Source organism: Canis lupus, chromosome 10 (assembly GCF_048164855.1).
Source record: "Canis lupus baileyi chromosome 10, mCanLup2.hap1, whole genome shotgun sequence".
Lineage (NCBI taxonomy): Eukaryota > Metazoa > Chordata > Mammalia > Carnivora > Canidae > Canis > Canis lupus.
The window spans coordinates 45958746-45978844 of record NC_132847.1 but is presented as its reverse complement, the minus strand read 5'-3'; the positions used below and the strand labels follow the sequence as shown (position 1 = coordinate 45978844).

At 35.9% G+C, this 20099-nt stretch overlaps 1 long non-coding RNA gene across 11 annotated transcripts in view; it reads left to right on the top strand.

Annotated features, from left to right (window-relative positions):
* Window positions 1–20099, top strand: part of LOC140641542 (uncharacterized) — a 292971-nt gene that overhangs the window by 192137 nt on the left and 80735 nt on the right. For 3 of the 11 annotated variants that reach the window (XR_012038093.1, XR_012038091.1, XR_012038094.1), the window contains exon 7: window positions 10647–10720. The exons of the other annotated variants lie outside the window; for them this stretch is intronic. This is a non-coding gene — a long non-coding RNA (uncharacterized lncRNA). The remainder of the gene's footprint in view (window positions 1–10646; window positions 10721–20099) is intronic. 11 annotated transcript variants of the gene reach the window in all.

Genomic DNA, 20099 nt, shown 5'->3' with positions numbered 1-20099 from the left:
TCATTTTCTATTTCAGTAGGGCTATGATCAGAGAATGTAAGTTATAACATTTCAATTTTTAAAATCCATCAGGGTTCTTTGTGGCCAAGTATATGATTAATTTTTGTAAACATTCCATGAACATAATGAAAATCTTTAGTCTCTAGCCATTGAATATAGAAATATTTCTATGAATCCATGATATCACATGTACTGACATTAAGTTCCTATTTTTTTACCAATCCATCCAATTATTAGAGAGGTATATTAAAAATATCACACTTTAACTTAAATTTTTGCCACATTCTCCTTGTGCATCCAATAATTTTTATTATGTAAAAATACATATTTTTACATAGTACACACAATATATATAATTTACTAAATATTTATAATTATATGTATTTAGATATATTGCATAGTACATAAGAATTTATGTCTTCCCATACCTTTCCTATCACTTATGCCTTTTCTTTCTTATAATCTTAGTCCATTTGACATATTTAACCCCAAATTCTACTGTTTTTAATAAAAATATTGTCACTTCTAATTTCTCTTTTTCTTTTGATTTGTATTTGCCTATCTCCTTACTTTTGAACTTTCTATTTCACATTTCTTCTAAATGTATTTTCTTATAGGATATGATTGAGTTTTCTATTTCACCTGTTCATGTTATGATTTCTGTCTTTGTATAAGACAAGCCAGTTCTCTCATATGTATTGTATAGGCTGATATAATATATTTTATATCCATAATTGATTTCTATTACTTTTTAAAACTATTATTTGCTTTTTTCCTCTTTTGCAGTTGTTTTCCTTTTTTGATCAAGTTACTTCTCATTTTCCCTTTGTAGCTGTAAAACTTTTTATTAAAGTTACTAATCTTCAAATGAGGAAAATATTCTATTAAAATGAATATTAATAGCAACCTTGAAAGAGAAAAGGAGATCTGAAAAGCATTGTGAAGAGATTGTATGTAAAGAGGAAAGTATACTTAACCCAAGCTACTTGGTTTAAGTAATTGAAGATATATTCTGTATTATGCATCAAAACTTCAGGGTCTATCTAAATCTGACAGTCTTTTCCCTTCTCCATTATGAGTTGCCTTCCAGAATCTTTCTTGAGTCATTCAACATATGGAGTGCATGAAGTGTAGTATCTGGTTTCAGGGGCTATTCACTGGGTGCAAGGCTGGTGAATTTTATAGCTATTAAACTAAATAACCCCTATGTTCCATCCAGCTCAAGAAGTTTGATTCTCTAAAGATCCTTATCTCCCCTGAAGTAATTAAGAATTAAATATCTGGTATACTTTTCTGAAATCGTAATGAGAAAAATCAGGAAAAAAGATATAGCAATGTGCATTTACTCAATGATTACTCAAGATCTTTCACCTTTATTACTTTTCTTCCAACCTATTCCTTTTCCTCTTATTGTCTGGCAACTCTCCCAGCTCCATGGAGCATACACCACTAGAATCAGAACATAGATTTTTACTATGAGCCTTGGGCAGCAAAATGAAGTGAAGAGCTGGAAATTTCCAAGTGAATTCACTCAGCATTGGTAGGAAAACAAAACAAGTATGAGAAAGTCCTTTTAAAATGTATATTTTAATACAACAGATTGTCTAGCACATGAAGATTCCTTTACTATTTTTATTTGGATATTTAAGCAGTACATTTATAACTGTAAGAGAGTTAAGGGCTTCTCCTGTGATTATCAAAACCAATTCTACATCACAGTCTCCTGAGCAGGTTATTTTTAAATGAGAATTTTTAGACTGTACTCCAGAGAGTGTGATTTAGTAGATTTCACATGGGACCCATGAATCTGCATTTTGGAATTTCCTTTTGAATTATTCTGATCCATTCAAAGTTTGAGAAACTGCTGAGAAAAATGCAAACCTAATTTGCTATTTCTTACTCTAAGATTTTTTGCATAACAATCTTAAACTCAGAAATTTTGACTATTTTGAATGAACTGTCTAGCCAGTATGAATGGTTTAATTCCAATCAAAATAAATAAGTATGCAGCCCAGGTATCAAATTTAAAGTGGTTGTGATACTTCACTGGAAGGTCCACAATCAGCTGTCCATTTTAGAGACAGCCAAAAATCTAGAACAGAGTTTCTGTCTTTGTTTAATTTTAGCAGATTTCATTTGATCAATTTTTTGTTGGATCATATATTTAGAGTAAATAAAAATGTAATAAAACACCAAGGATATAAAAAGTTCAAAGCCACATTAAAGTTGAATACCACATCACCTTTTAATGTACAACAACACAGTCTAGCAAGAACAGGAGCACAAAACAATAACACTGATTCAGACGTGTTCTTATCCATGGAACAATAATATGCTTGTTCTAGTGTTTCACATGCCATAATGCAGGCAACTAATTTAAAGGAATTGATGATAAGAGATATTGCAACTATACATAGCCAGCAAGAACATTAAAACATAGGCTAAGGTGGATTATTGGTTACTCGTGGGAAAGCGATCCATTCATTCCATTTTGGTCTCATATTTGAAGATTTAAGAACATATATATATATATATATATATATATAGAGAGAGAGAGAGAGAGAGAGAGAGAGAGAGAGAGAGAAAATCCGCTACAGCATCAAAAGGTTAATGCTGCTAGATTTGAGATTGCAATTAGACTTTTAATATATGTTCTTTGTATGCTGATTTAGCTGCAGTTAGTAGTCTACTAGTACATAAATGGAATAATCCAAATTGAAATTACTTCCTATACAAAGCCATCTTTTCATCCAAACTATATCTTTGTTTTCATTTAAGATGTGATCTTTCTACCCTCTCCCACTCCTGACCTTGTGTAAGGAACACTTAAAATGTTCAGAAAGGTAAAGAGCCATCATTAAGCCACAAGAATAATTGTTATTAAGGAAGAAAACTAATCAAGTGGTTTAAAGGAATTGGACTTGAAAGATTTTCATTGTTGTTCAGTGTATCTCTCTTCTTAAAAATTGAAGTGTTGCAAACACATACTTGAACTGTCCTAGGGGTTTTGAATGATAATTTTAGTATTTAATACACAGAGCAACAAGTTCGTAGCTTACCTTCCAGATCATTCATATCTATAAAGTGGGTTTACTTATACTTTTCTCTTGATACTTTACAGGCAAATTGCTTTTAACATAATACAATGTAAATACTGTACATTGCTCTGTAGCTTTTTAATAGCAAAGTTGCTCCTTTGTAGAAAGTGAAGTACCTTGGATGATACATTGATATTTTCATTCACACCGGTTCTATGGAATGTTTTATGCATTAATAAGAGGACACTGTGGTTCTATGGAATGTTTTACGCATTAATAAGAGGACACTGTAGCTGAAAGTACCAATGGCCCACTTCAGCCTCAAGTACCCTCATGTTGCCCATTCAGTGTGGCTCACTTGAGTAGCAGGTATCTGAGAAGTATTTAACCAACTTGATGTTCCTGTGAGAATTATAATGATTCTCATCCTAGAGACATTATAGGCAACAACAAAACACACTAAATGATTTATCAGGTCCCAGGGACCCTATATTGGCTGAGTCTCTTAGATTGTATATCTTTAATCCATACTTTGGCCCTCCATTCGTTCAATAAAACAGAGCAGAATTATCATAATATAAAGAAGGAAATTCATTTTGAAAGCGTGTTTACTGGGAAAAATAGGAAATCCCCATTTCTATAAAGGGAGGTTGGATATTTATGAAATTATGAAGAGCAAGTGAGGGTTGTGTAGATTAAGCACCAAAATGAGGATATAGAAAATTTGTGGAAAGAAAGGCTGGTAAGCATGGGAATGTTTAAAAAAGGATGTGGGCCTTTTGTTGGGCCTTTAGTAGTGAAAGGGACTTAGATAAATGTGGAAAGGAGAGAAGGAAAGTCTATGGAATATTAACAGCATGAACATAAGCACAGAAATATTATAGCCCTCAGCTTTTTAGAGACAGCTTAGGAATCTCTTTGGGTAATTATAGGGGTTTTCTTGACAGGGAAAATAAGAAATAAGATTGGGTAGGGAGGTTAGGACCAGAAAATGAGCAAAAGAAACGAATAGACAATTCAAAGAATAAATTAAAAATGCCAGTTAGCATATGGAAAAATATTCCCAGTCATAATGGTTGAGAGAATGTAGATTATCAAAGTTACCATTTAAACCTCTTAGGCAAAAATTTAAAAGATCTGAAGTACCTAATACAGAGAGGGTATGGAGGAAAAAGGTGCTATAATAGAAAGGACACCTAGTGTCTGTTCTCTCCTCCTAAAAAAAAAAAAATTATTTGAGAACAGTTGACACGTAGTGTTATATTAGTTTCAGATGTGCAACATAGTCATTTAACTTCTCTGTACATTACTCTCACCACAAGTTTAGCTGCCGTCTGTCACCATACATTGCTACTACAGTATCATTGACTGTATTCCTGATGATGTGCCTTTTATTCCCATGATTTATTCACTCCATAACTGGAAACCTCTATCTCCCACTTCCCTTCATGAATTTTGCCTATCTCCCTACCGCTCACCTCTGTGATCGGCTCTGTTGCTGGACACATAGGATTGCACTCCCTTGCCCTTTTGCAGTTATACATGGCTAATCAAAGGACAATGTGAATAAGTATGAATTCTATATCAAAGCTCTCAATTGTCATCGCAGTTAGCTTGTCTCCTCTTTCACTTGCTATCGTGATTGTGAGACTACATGACTGAGTTTTCCAGATCATTTTTGAGATGATAGCCCAGCGTTCAAAGAAGCTAGTTACTTTACAAGTAACAATTGGCTTAGAGAAGTGCCTGGACTCACATCAGATTTTGCATAAATGAAAAATAAACGACTTTTGTGCTATCCGCTAAAATTTTGGAACTGTTAGTTGCTATAGCATAACTGCATCTACTAGGACTCACCTAGGTATTTTCCTATATTGTTGAAAGAAATATGAAGAGTTAAGCCTCTATGGGAGTAATCCAGCAGCACCTACTAAAATAAAAGATACATAAACCTTTTGAGTGATCAAATTCACTGCTGGGAATTTATCCCATAAAAATGAAAGTACTAGGCAGCCTGGGTGGGTCAGCTGTTTAGCGCCGCCTTCCTCCCGGGGCCTGATCCTGGAGACCCAGGATCTAGTCCCACGTCAGGCTCCCTGCACAGAGCCTGCTTCTTCTTTTGCCTGTCTCTGCCCGCCCCCCATTATCTCTCTCTCTCTCTCTCTCTCTGTGTCTCTCATGAATAAATAAATAAAATCTTTAAAACAAACAAAGAAATAAAAGTACCAATTAGCAAAGCCATTACAAGGATACTTAGTCTAGCATTGTTTTTAAATGGCCAGTAAAAGAAACTCCTCCTCAAATCAGGTAATGTCTCCATAATTATGCTTCCTGAACCCAACTATATATCACAGTGTCCTGGACAGATTATCTTAAAATATTCATTTCACAGAATATTACATAGCCCTTAGAAAGAATGAATTTGAATTCTAGGAGATGATGAAGAGTTTTATATAAGGCATAACTATGTAAATACTATGATCCAATTTGTGAAAATAAATAATGATAAAAACTATGTTTAAAAAACTCATTTATACATGTATCTCTCTAGGATTATGTAAGTATGGAAGAAAAATAGGAAAAGAGGCATATTAGGTTGTAGATATTGCTCACCTGGGTAGATAGTTACGGGAGATAAGAGTACTGACACAGGCAAAGAAAAGTACAAGTTCATCGTATTCTGATTTCTTCACCTTTCTCTCTCCTTCTCTCTCGGTGTATATTTTATATATATGTAATATTCACATATATGAAAAATATATGTTAAAGACTTTTGAAAAGGCAACTCTTCTGTTGCAGGAGTTAGTAACTATAAGGAAAACAGTCAACTGATCACAAGAGGTGCACTGATTAACAACCGGGCATTTTCAGAGGTTTAACTATAAGTCCCAATTCATCCTGGCACAGCCCTTTAAATAACACTCAAAGCCGTATATATAGATATATATGTATCTATATATAGATAGATACATATATATATATATATTTCCTATATATACCCATATATATATTCTCTCTATATATATATTTCCTATATATTTCATATATATATATGAAATCTAGAGGAAAAGATATTTTAGACTTCAGAGGTTTCCCCCTCAATTGGTGGCCCCCAGAGTTTCAACTAGCAATATACCATTTTATTTTTTAAAGATTTTATTTATTTATTCATGAGAGACACAGAAAGAGAGGCAAAGACACAGGAAGAGGGAGGAGAAGCAGGCTCCATGCAAGGAGCCCGATGTGGGACTCGATCCTGGGAATTCGGGATCAGGCCCTAAGCCAAAGGCAGATGCTCGACCACTGAACCACCCAGGTATCCCATGCAATATCCTATTTTAATATCAATATATATTTAACATAGTTTTAATTTCCTACTTACTATCAATTTTAGATTTTAATCCCTGAAACAAGATAGTCCTTGCTTCTTTCATACTTGATAGAATCTTAAAAAAAAAAAAAAAAAAGATAATCTTTCTCAAATCTTATACTGTTGTCCTGTTGTAACTCTTTGGTAAGTTTTGTTTTGTTTTGTTTTTTTAATTCTTTGTATTCTTTTGCATTTCAGAGACCTAAGGTTTACCTGAAGTCTATTTTTTTTTTCCTATGGGATAAACAATTGATCCCTTTATCTCCATCTTAAAAGAATGCTAAAAGGATTTTTCAAGCCAGAATTCTACCTGTGGTCTCTCAATATTCTGACAACATTCATTGTCCTGTAGAATGCTAATGTCAAATTCCCAGGGCACACTCACATGGATTACTTTCTACATCTCTTTGATTTTTAAATATCCACTTAATTATTTATTTTGATATGTCCCTTTCTTAAATTCACTTAAAAAAGAAGACAGTAAGTTTTAATTTTCAAAGATTTACATAGCTTTAGTGTTTTTGGCCAATGCCAACTATTTAGGTTTGCTAAGACTTACGTTGGATGATGTACTGTTTTAGGCTTTCCAGAATAAATAATTTTAAGAAACAACTATACTGACACGTGGTTCATTATGATTAGTACATCATGGTTTAAGAGACACCTAGTCTGAAAATATTTGACAAACATAAGCTAATTTCACTATCTTTCTTAAAAGAAACTGACCTTGTAGCACCAATAATTTGGTCAGTTTAGTAAATTCATAGAAAGAGCAATCAAAACAGTTACCTAGTAGCATGCATCCTGCTGATTCCTTTGTTACCTGAGATTTTGTTTTATAACATTGATACTCAGACTATTTGTATAAATATTAACATGTTGCTAAATATAGAAACTGTAAGCTTCATAAGAACAGGGTTTTTTTTTTGTGTGTGTGTGTTTTCTTTCACAGATTGGCTCACTACTGCATACAGAAGCTAAAGCAATGCCTAGCACATAGTAGACTCTCAAGAAGTTTTCTATAAGGAGATAAAATACAAATCTACAAAAAAAAAAAAAACCCTTGGGAAACAAATATGACAATGAGTCTGGAATGGAGATTAAACAAGACAGACTGTTGAAGTCACTATATTCTGGTTTTAGTGGCTGGGTGGGATAGAACCTTTAGAAAATATCTTCAAATGATTTGAGGAAGTATTCCATCTTTAAATTAAAGATCTGATAAAACAGTTTCTTTAAATATTGTGGTAGAGTACATATAACATAAAAGTTATTTAACCATTTTTAAGTGCATAGTAGAGTGGCATTAAGTATATTCACATTGTTGTGCAACCATCCTTATTACCCATCTCCAGAACTTACCTTCCCAAACTGAAACTCTGTAACAATCAGGCAATTCCCCATTCTCCCTCCCACCCCAACTCCTAGTAACTAAAGTTCTGCTTTCAGTCTCTATGCATTTGAGTATTCTAGGTGGCTCATATAGGTGGAGTCACATAATACTTGTCCTTTTGTGTCTGGCTTATTTCACTTGGTAAAACAGTTGTTCTTAAACCCAGACAAAGTATATAGATAGACTAGTTACTTTGTACCAGTTTCAGTTTTATAAACAAAATGCTTTGTCCCTTCTTAGAGTTTTCCATCAGGTTTGAGATAAGTGCAGACTATAACTGGAACTCCTTTATTGGAATTTATGATAAATGCCTATTTCCTGTCTCACTAAAGGCATATTAATGGCTCACACCTTGAGAATGATATTTGGATGTTGATATTACTAGAATAAGGCATTCTGGATATGTTTGTCATGTCAAGAAATTGTTTACTATGTTTATGGTTGGAAAGTTCATCAGACCTACTGACCTTTTGGAGTATTTCCCAATAAGAAAAAGTTGCTCACATTTCTTAGTAGCATTAATGTACATTTAATTACTTAGTATGCCTGTGGTATAATTTTTCTTTCCTATAAAGGTAGGTCAGCATATTAGAAAGGTTAAGAATCTCATTCTAATTGGAGCCACAAAATATCGTTAATTAAATCCCCACAGGAGTCCCTCTGGATTGAACTACGTATATTGAATTCATAGAAGATTATACAGTGTAATCCTTTTACTTTAGAGGAGTATAGTATAGTTTCTTTTTCAGTTATGATCTTTAAAATACACACCTACATCCTTTTTCTAGCTGACTATAAGATTTTTATAAATCTCTTTCACAAGAAAAATGTCTCTTCCAGTGCATACTCCATTAATAATACTAATACTGCTAGTAGACCATGCCATGTCTTCAGCCCTCAAAAAAAGATGTCCAATGGTAGATTTTCATTTTCTGTTTTTCCATGGGACAAAATCACAACCAGGTTTTCTTTATATCTTTCAAGTCCCTTTACAATGAATCCTTGTGTAGACTATAGTAAAAAGATTTCAGAGTCCCATCAGAGAAATTAACTGGTCCAATCCTGTTCCTCCTAGCAAAATTGTGCTCATAATGCCGTATACCCAACTTCCCAAGTGCACTTTGAAACATTTTTACTGTAGGTAAATTCAAAGCATAATTTTACCTTTCTTTATAGCTCCATTTGCCCTCCAGTGATCCTTATGAAGTTCAGGCAATTCTGTGTAGTTCTTTTAAAGTTTATGTGGTTTTCCCTGGAAAGAGTTAGATGTGTCAATAACTGTTGCCTGTTGAATTTTTTTATTGTAAATTCTAAAATGGTATCTTATATAGAAGTCCCCTACAATTGTAGCCCACCTGTGAAAGGTAAATGTCCAAACTTGCTTTATATGGCTAATAAAACTGTTGAGGATATTTTCAGAACCAGTCAAGCTTTTCCCTGTGGGTTTTGAAACAACTGAGAACCAACTGAGAAGCAGACATAAAATTCAGGTACCAAATATAAGCTATCCCCCCTCTCTGCCCCCGGAAAAATCTTTGTTGAAGAAAATGACTTGGATTTCTGATGAAAATGGCCTTTTTTTTTTTTTTTTTTTTTTTTTTTTTTGTATTTCTCACCCCCTACTGACTCCACTTCCCCATCATTCAGTTACTGAGCAGAGAAACTCTACTCCCAATCTCTGGGCTCATACCTATCACTTCAAGATCAGAATCAGGACACAGTCACTCAGTGTCCTGGGTAGGTTAAGAAAGAGGTGGTGTGGGTCACTCAACACATTCACCTTGCCCCAGAGGATAATAAGGACCAGTGATCCCAGATTATTTTATTCTCACCTGTCAGGTGAAGCATTAATTAAGGGTTAGTTATAAAGCAAGTTATCTAAAGAGAGATAGTGTGCAATAGCTCCAAGAAGTAGCAATTTTATGTGCCACCCACAAATTGGAAGGAAATGATACTATCCTCTAAAGAGAAACCATCAATGAATTTGCCTATGTTGGATTTTTTTTAATCTTTCACAGCTTTTCCTCCCCCAATACCATCTACCTTATGATATGAAATATCTCCAGACTATGTGCATTTTTCTCTTCCTCTCATTCTATATGCTCTTATGCTTTCCCTGCTAAACTGGTTGATAGTTGTCCTTTAGGACCTGGTTCAAGTGTTAGTTTCTCTATTATGCCTTTCTTGACTCCATCAGATAGACATGAGTCTTTGATTCTGTGTGTCCTCAAAGTAACTTATACTTACCTTACTATATACTAAACTGTGCTGCAATTATTTCTTAATGTGTTTGTTTTCCTAAATAGATTGTGAAAACAGAAAATATCTGGCATATAATGTGCTTTTGAATGAAAGAATGAACGAATGAATGAATGATGAGTGAGAAACCATAAGTCCAGGAGGCTAATATTAGTTTTGCCACTAACCATGTTGTGTCCATTATTTTCATTTAATGGATATTTAAAGAATTCATTATATAACTTCCACAGTTATATGCCATGGGTAAACTAATGAATACAGTTACTGGGCACCTATTTTATGTGTGCTGGTGTGTTTCATGTTAGGTAAACAGTAATTAAGGAGGCAAGCACAGACGTTATCCACCTGAGTTTATATACTAGCAATCAAGAATGCCAAGAAAACAAGAATATTTCTATTAGGAAATAAGTACAATAATTGTAACAAACCCTAAATTGAAGACGGAAGAGCATTGCACATTAACACATGTTAGATTACAGAGGTGGGAGTAACTATGGTCTATCTGGATTCAGCATGGCAGAGGTGTAGATCTTCTGGGGGTGTAAAACCTAACAGCTGACATTTAATGGATGCTCTCTCTTACCAGGAAGTGATCTAAGTACCTGCAAGAAATCCATATAATGTTCACCGCAATCTCTGCTCACAAGTGAAAACACCAGTGTAAGTTGAGACTGGAGTTAAAAGGAGGGAAGAGGTTACACAGAACCTTGCATCCTGAGTTAATAAGCTTGAATTTTAGTTTGTGGTAGTGGAAACCATTGTGGTACTTAAGTCATATTAGATTTATGTTTTAGCAAAATTTGTGGCTACCATGAGGAAAATGAATCAGGTAGGGGAGGGCAAGACCTTAGTAACCCATGGAAGATGATGCCAATCATAGTAACAATTATTATTAGTAAAGTAGAGATGGTTGGTTTGAAAGTAGTGATCAAAAAAATATCAAGGAGACATAAAGGGAGAAATGCCAGACTGGATGAATTGCTGTATATGTGGTTTGAAGTTTGAGGGTAGTGATAACTAATGTGTTAGCTGTGGAAACAAATTTTGCCATTCAGAGAATATATTTATTAGGGAATATGGAGGAATGGGAAATTTGAGGGGGTGCTATATATTTTAGATTTATAGGTTGAACTTGTGATATCAGTGTATCACAAGGGTGAATTCACAAGGGTGAATATCCAATTTACATTTGTCTGTACAGACTGGAGAGGCAGATGAGCAAAGAGGCAATGGGAGGGATGCTAGGGAAGGAGTGCTGTGAGAGCATATAGAAGAAACCCCAAATCTGTCATGGTTAGTAGTCCAAGAAGTCTTTCTAGAGAACATGATCTTACCTGTAAAGACGCTATTCCTGTAGATTGTCTCTGTTCCTTTCTAATCTTTGTTGCTTTTGGTCTCTCTTTCCTGCTCAAACTGTCCTCTTTAGTATTTCTTGCAGAGCTGGTTTAGTGTTCACAAACTCCTTTAGTTTTTTGGTTGTCTTGGAAATTATTTATCTCTCCTTCTATTCTGAATGACAGCCTTGCTAGATAAAATATTCTTGGCTGCATATTTTTTCCATTCAGCACATTGAATATATAATGCCACTGTATTCTGACCTGCTAAGTTTCTGTGGACAGTTCTGCTGCTATCCTTATGTGTCTACCCTAGTAGGTTAAGGATCTTTTGTCCCTGGCTGCTTTCAGAATTCTCTTCATCTTTGTATTTTGTGACTTTCACTATGATAGGTCTTGAGGCTGACCTGTTTTTGTTGATTCTGAGGGGAATCCTGTGCCTCTTGGTCTTGAATTCCTGTTTCCTTCCCCAGAAGAGGGAAGTTCTCAATTATAATTTGTTCAAATAAACCTTCTGCCCCGTTTTCCTGCTGTTCTTCTTCTGGGATTCCTATGACAGATATTATTGTTCTTTGTGGAACTGCTGATTTCCTTAAGTCTGTATGTATGACCTAATAGTTTTATTTCCTTCTTCCTCTCAGTTTCATTATTTTCCATAATTTTACTTTTTGTATCACCTAATCCAATCCTCTGCTTCTTTTATCTTGTGATTACATCCATTCGGTTTTGCATCTCAGTTGTAGTACTTTTTTATTTTGGCCTGACTAGTTTTTAGGTCTTTAATCTCTGCAGCTAGAGTTTCTCTGCTATCTTCTATGCTTCTTTCCACGCCAGCTAGTAGTCTTATGACTATTATAAATTTTTGTTCAGATATATTGCTTATATAAGTTTTGAGCAAATCCTTGGATGTGATTTCTTCTTGATCTTTCTTTTGGGGGAATTCCCGCATCTTCTCATTATGTCTAGGTTTCTTTTTGTGTGTTATGAAAGCTTGTTATGTTTGCTGCCTGAGAATAATACTGTATTAGGAAGAAATGGTCATATACTATCCCAGACCTGATGCTTTAGGAAGTATTTCTGGTGTATACCGTGTGCACTCCACTTGTTTTTGGGTTGCTCTTTCCCATAGGTCAGTCCTCAACAAATTCCTCCTTGCTTACTTGCAGTGTGGAGTGCTTGGACCTTTAATTAGGTGTGCTTTGATTTGTTAAGATAATCCTAATTTAAAAAGGGGGGGGGAGTTTGAGGGGAGCTGATCCAAGAAAAATGGAAAAGGAATAAAACAAACGAAAAATGAACCTGATTCCAAAGAATAAGAAAGAAGGAAAAAAGAAAAGAAGTGGGGAAAAGGAGCCTGATCCAAAAATTTAGAAAAGGAAATATAAACAAATAAACCAACAAATAAACAAAAATCTACGAGCTTGATACCAAGGAAAAAAGAAAGAAAGAAAATAAAATATAAAAAATAAAAACAAAGGAAAAGGAAAGCCTGGTTCTATTTCCACTAGAACTAAAGCTGACACTTTGGAGCACTCTATAATCAGCAGGCCTGTCATATGAAGGGGGATCTGCATTGGTCTTCTGACGGAGAGGCCCATTGGGCTGGCTCAGAGTCAGACCTGTCTTTGCAAAGATGCCCTTGCTGGGTGCAGGAGAGTAGGGCTTTGTGTAAGTGACTCCAGCCTCCACTGGAGGTGCTGTGTTTCTCTCCAAAGTCTAACCATGCTGGTGGGGAAGGGGTGGGAGTGGAATGGAGGATGGTATCACCCCCCTCTCACGGGGAGGGCAAATCTTGGCCATCACTGTTTAGGAGGCCCTCACAGAAAAAAGCAAACAGTCTCCTTTCCTATGTACCAGGCTTTCATCTAGTCTCTGCCTTCAACCTATCTATGCCCTGCTGTCAGTATGCCAGGCACCACAGTTCTCCTGTGTTTTATCTCTGGCACAGGGCTAGGATTCAAAATTACAAATCTTAAAGGGACCAACAAGGCATGGGCCCACTTCCCTCCCCTGGAGGAAGGGCCTGTGGCACCCAGCACCATTCTGTCCCAAAAAAGCAATTGCTTAGTGCACAGTGCCTGGAGTCTATTGTGATGCACGGTGAAAAACTGAGATCAGGTTGTCTGCCCTCTGCAGGTACCTCTGTCCCCTGCTGCTGAACACCCACCCAGTCCTGTTGGGCCCTTGTCTTTGGAGATGCAGATTACCCTCTTCCAAAGGCACTCCAGGAGCGGGAGCAATCCTTCTGTGACCCAGGGGATCCCCTCATCATGTTGTATTGTGTGAATCCTATGCTCCACTCTATCTCTTGCTTTCTCCTCTCACCCTGACTTTGTTCCACTAAAATGGCTCTTTCCCACTCACTGCACTATAGCTTTTCAGGTTCATGACTCTGAACCTCACATCTGCCATGTTCTCTTCCTTCAATTGTTTAGATTTTTTCTTAACCCTCAGATTGATTTCTTGGTTGTTCAGAATAATTTGATGTGTTCAAGGGACAAGGCAAATTCAGGGACCCCTTACTACTCTGCCATCTTGTAACTCTTCCCCTCCCCAGAGAACGCGATCTTAAGTAGTATGCAGGACATCTATTGGCAACACTTCCTCAAATTAAATCAAAACACTTGAACCTTAACCTTTCACAAGTTTTATAATACCACAGTAGACATTCTTCAAAAACGTAGTAAGAATTGATATTTGTTGGTCTGTGAAAATGAATCTGAAATGCCAGAAAACTCTAGATGCCTTCTAAAACATACAAGAAAAAAAATCAATACTTGCTTAATGTAGTTTAATGTTAAATGTATTCCAATATTCCCAAGAATATAATCTAATTTCTGGCAGATATGGAAACTATTAATCAAAATGTTTGCCTAGTAGGAATTATAATAGGTAATATTTATTGAGTACTCACTATATGCCAGGCAGTAATACAAATTTCTTACGTGGGTTAACACATGTAAGACTCACATCAACCTCTTTTTAGAGATAGGAAAGTTGAGGCATATAAAAGTTAAGGGTTAAGTGGAAGAAACCTTCTCAAAACCATGACAGGTTGGCTATAGAGTCTGCACAGCTATTGATGATCTATCTTGTGGCATGTCCCTGCCTGTTCCCTTGAAATAAATAGCTGATAGTATTCTTAGCTATGTTGAGCACTGGCAAAACTGTATTAATAGTGAAATTTGAAGGCATTAATTTTTAAACATGAGATTATTCAGCCAAAAACAAAATGGAAGTTTTTTGTTGTTGTTGTTTTTTGTTTCTTTTTTAGTGCTTTACTCAGCACATCTAAAATAACTGAACAATCCTAATAGTTTCATATTCTGTTGGGTTAGTCTGGGGATCATACAAAGGGCTTATTTGGACATAGCTAGATAACTTATACCAGTAGAGTTAAAGTATAAAGTATAAAGATAATTAAAATCTCAAATTACTTTTTTCTGTTTAAATTCAAATGATTTATTAGCAAGTAAGATTATTATTTAATCACAAAGGTGTTTAAAAAGAAAAAGACTCAGAATATGATAAACACCAAGCTCTCAATAAACATATTCCTACGTAAATAATGTTTGATCAAATACGTTTTCCCTTTTTTCTTGCTTCATATTTTCCCTTTTCTGTCTTGTTCTAGATAGCTACAAGACTGTCTAAAGTTAACTTGTTTTGGAATAATATGATCCAAGATCACTTCTCCACCGTTCTTCCCTATTCTCCAACTACAGAATATAAACACAATATGCCATTTTATTCTCAGCAGATTTTCCATGATGACTATTTTCTCACACATAGACACATCCATCCTTCCAACCATCTTTCTTACTTTTAGCTTCCTTCAGGTTACTCATGATCATATTCTTACCTCCTATTTCCTTTTTTCTCATTCTTCATTTTTAGAATTTAAAATTTTAGTGCACATCAAGGTTTATAAGCACAAAAGTAATGCTGTATCAAGGAGAACCAACACCTTATGTTTCAAAGTGAAATAAAACAATAACCAGAGCCACCCTCCTGAGTTCTCAGCAGTCCCCTTTAGACTCTCCATCAACATCTCCATGTACTCCCCCATCCTCTTTTAATTAAAACTGTGCCTCTATAAGCAGTAGCACTCAAGAGAAATAAGCCACTACTTTTTAATTCAAGTTTATAGGGGTTTTTGTTTTTGCTTTTTTTCATTACTATTTGCAGGAGAGTTATTTTTCTGCAGCAATTGTGCTGAGTTTCAGCTCCATTATGGGCAAAATAAGCTTTTATGTGTTGGCCATGAGACACACCCTACCACCGTTTATAACACTGTTTTTATGGGAGAAAATGGTGTGAGTTCCACACAATCAATTTTCAAATGAACTGCTGAAGCATCACCTGTTTGTCAATTGGGAACTGCCTTTAGGGTTCTGACTCTGTCCCTGCTGGTCCTGGATCTGTAATGAAAGTTCTATGTGTTTGGCTGAGAACTCTCAACATCAATTCACAGAATGCAGTCTCTCTCTTCTCCCTCAGCACATCGTGCCCTAAATTTCTGACCCACACACTTTGCATGTACAAACACTTTGCACATGACTTTCATACCAACAATATTGAATTGGTTAAATGAACTTGATTTCTAGTCTTCTAGTAAATAAATATTTTACAAGGAGAATCCCAATTTACCTACTTAATTAGCCAAGATCCCTAGGAACTTGTGTGGCACAGTCTCTTATTCTTTATATATATGTACATGTGTTTTTTTTGTGTGTGTCTATACACACATTATTTTTTATCTTTCCGATTTTTCACCAATTTAATTCCAGAGCATATCAGATACTTCTAAATGATTGGACTAGTCTTTTTTAGGAAGAGTCACAAATAGATTTTAAGTCAGTTATCCAATTTATTAGCCCCTATGTAAGTGTGTTAATAGAATAAGCTATAATAAAATTGATCTGCTTGTGTTAACACAGGCATTTAAAATGTTTTTCTGGCATAGGGAACCACACTATAGGCATGAGTGTAAATGAGAGAAACCATAAGAAAGCTGTTTAGCAATAATCCATGTGGGAGTGTTGAAAACTTGGATAAGGATGGATGTGGTGAAAATGATGAGCAGTGGTTGGATTCTAGATGGTTGTTGAAGGCAAAGCTGCCAAGATACAGAGTATAGAGTGTCAGAGAAGAGAGGATCCAAATATGATTTAGAACTTTTTCTTAACCAAGTAGAAAAATCAGATTGCTGAAAGTCTTTGTGGAGAGTCAGTGGGGGTGACTGGGTACCAAGAAGTCACTGTTGGATTTGCTCAGAGATTCCTACAAACCTGCCACATAGAGACATTGAATCAGAAGTTGGATATGTGAATGTTAAAAAAAAAATCAACATTAAGAACACAAAAGCTATCTCTGGCAGTGGAGAATATATATTCTTCTGGAACATTTCTAAGACCCAAGAATAGTGCTAGGTTGCTGGAAAGGAACCCTAGCAAGGACACAGAACAGCAAAGTCAAGATCAAAGCTTAGATCTATCTGATGAGCTTGGGCAGCCTGTTCTTCCCACTGCAGTGAAATGCCTCATAAAATGTAGTTTATCTTATTTTTTTATTTTCTGTAAAGAAGAGTTCTGCCCTCCTTTTCAAAGTATTTTATAATCATTTTGAACACATATGTACATCATACTTTTTTTTCTGTGACATCATGGATTCACCAAACATTTAGTGCTATTTTCAGGTTTCCCTTTTGCCCTGTATTCACCTTGTCTCCTAGATTCTCTATGGAATATAAACACACACACACACACACACACACACACACACACACACACACATGCTTTGTTTTTTCACCCAGTGCTACTGAACTAGATTGTATCTTACCCCCTCCTCCCAATTCATATGTTGAAATCCTAACACCCTGGTGTGATGGTATTTAGAGATGAGGCTTTGGCAGATAATTAGGTTTAGAAGAAGTCACCAGGGTGGGGCCCTGGTGATGGGATTAGTGCCTTTATAGGAAGAGGCAGCAGAGGGTTTACTCTCCATCTGTCTTTCTGTCATGTTAGGACCCAATGGAGAAGATAGCCATCGGCAAGCCAGGAGGATCACTCTTGCCAAAACCTAATCACATTGGTATCCTTGTCTCAGACTTCTAGCCTCCAGAACTGTGAGAAAATAAATTTCTGTTGTGTAAGATAGCCACTCTGGCACTTTGTAATGGAAACCTAAACTCCCAGGAAATTATATTCCTTAAACATTCATCTAGGTGCTGTGTTATGCCCTCAATATAGTTTCTCATATGTATAAAGCACTTAGCAGTTTACAAAGGATTTTCCACATCTTTCTCTTGCTTACTTGATCATAACAACAATGCTGAGCAGGGGATGGTGATCATGGATGTCTTAAAAATATAGCATTCTAGCCTCAACCTTGGTAAGTGGTAGTAAGTGGTAGAGGTAGATAGGAATGAAACTCAACTCTTTTGATTTCAAGGCTTGTACTTTTCCATGACAAGAAGCCTCATGATCACCTATTTGTGAAATAGTGATTTGGGAGAGAGAGTACAGCCTGTGGAGCTAAACCCTGATGTTAAATCCTGCCACTATTACTTTCTACATTTGTGATTTTAGGCACATTTCCAAAGTTTCTGTGTCTTAATTTCCTTCTCTTAAAAATGGGATAGTAGAACTATGTGAATTACGAGGATTAAGTGAGCTAATTCCAGTAAAATGCCTCAAACAATGCTTAGTTGATAGAAAGCAGCCTGTAAATGTTAGCAGATATTCATATCATTTTTCTTATGATGCATTTCTGAGAGCTGTGTGTAGTGTCTTCACCAAGTCTTTAGTACAAAAAAGGAAGAAATCATTATTTGACTTTCTCTTTCTCATCTGTTTTGTTCCATGTTGATGGTTATATATGACATTTATCATCATCTATTTTATTATAACCTGAAAGATTAATTTTCCATAATTCCTCTTATGTCCAGGCTGAGAGATATTAGTAATCAATTATGTCTCCTCTAATCGTCCTCATTATGGACTGTTGGGCAAAAAGCAGCTAATCTCTCTCTCTCTCAAACCTTTGCCCTCTTTCTCTCTCCAGATACATTTTTCTATTGCTTACCATTTAATCATCATAAGATAAATCCTTCTCTCATTAAAAAACAAATTTATTTCCTCTAGAGATCATTATTTGCTGTTAGTAACTTTCTACTAATGAAGCCAATTCTTTACTGGTTTGCTTTTACCTGCCTGTTTTATTCTATGGGATATTTTCATAAAAAAATGATTTTGTTTGCTCCTGTTCTCATTCTCTATTTCAGCTGACCAACATGTTTTGTTAGTGTTGGCTGCAGCATATTAAAGTTAGAATTCTAATTTTGAAACCAGCCCTTTTATGCTATTTTTGCCCTGATCATTTTCCAAGGATGCCATGTTAGAAACTCTTGACAGAAGATGGAACAAGGCAGAGCACGATGGCTCAATGGAATTACATGTAAACAGTAACTTGACACATTGGAATATAAAAAGTATGATTCAAAATGGACTGTTAATAACTTTAATAGAGCATTTCAGTATGCACATCCTTTGTGACTGTAAATATCAGTGAGAGTGTGATGAATAAGAAAGAACACAGTCTCCAGAGTGAACCTGCCTGAATTTGTGTCTGGCCTTACCATGCCCTAGTTTGGTGACCTTCAACTTCTTTGAGCCTCCTTTTCCTCATCTGACAGTCATAAGACTATCAGGAAAATTAAGTGAGTCAGACATATGTTACCAGTCAGGAGATGTCAGAGGACACTGAGAAGCAACCTAAAAGCTTTGTGGCTTCATGCAACAGAAGTTGACTTCTCACATACACAAACTCACTTACGGGTTGGGGTAGGCCTCCGGGGCAACTGACCTCCATGTAGCTGCTCATCATCCAGACTGCTTGAATCCTGTAGATCAGCCATCTGGAAAGGAGGACTTTGCTTTTCTGCAGCAAGGGATGAGAGGCAGTAGAAGCAGGAGGACTGGCATAGGCTTCTACCTGCTACATGCCACTTTGTATGTCTCTAACTAACTGCAAGGAGCCCCATAATGAGGAGGAAACAAAAAAAGGAATGTTTGTTGAACATCACTGGTTCTGCCCCAGGATATAAAATATTTAGAGTGATGCTGGCCACAGAGTAAGAAGCCAGTCCATAGTAGCTATTGTTACTATCATTGAAGAGCAGGATGTGGCACTAAGGAGTCAGTAGCTGGGCTGTAGCTAAGGGCTGTTATTAGGTTCCAAGGAAAGAGATCTGGGAAATGAATTTGCATGTTTTGAGGAAAATTCTGTGGTCCCTTATTGGGGTTCTCATTCCTGCCTGCTTTGAATTCAAGTTGCCTTTCCCAATTTTGCTACCTAAATATCTTGTGTCATTAAATTAACCTTTTTACCTTTTCATAATTTAGTTATATCATTTGTAAAATGGAGGTAATTATAGCGCCTTCCTCAGAAGATGCATTTTAAATGGCTAATTGTTCTAATGTTGTATATCACACATAGGCAGAAGTCGTGTTGGCTGTTATTACTCTAGGATGTATGACTTCATACATGCTCTTGATCATTTTTGTTCTCAGTTTCAACATCTGTATCTTGATGATATGGTTGATATTATCTCTAAGAATGCCTCCATACACTCTTATGAACCAGTGAGTATCTGTGTAAATTTGAGAGTTTCTAGGCAGCAGTGTGTCTTTCTAACCTAAGTT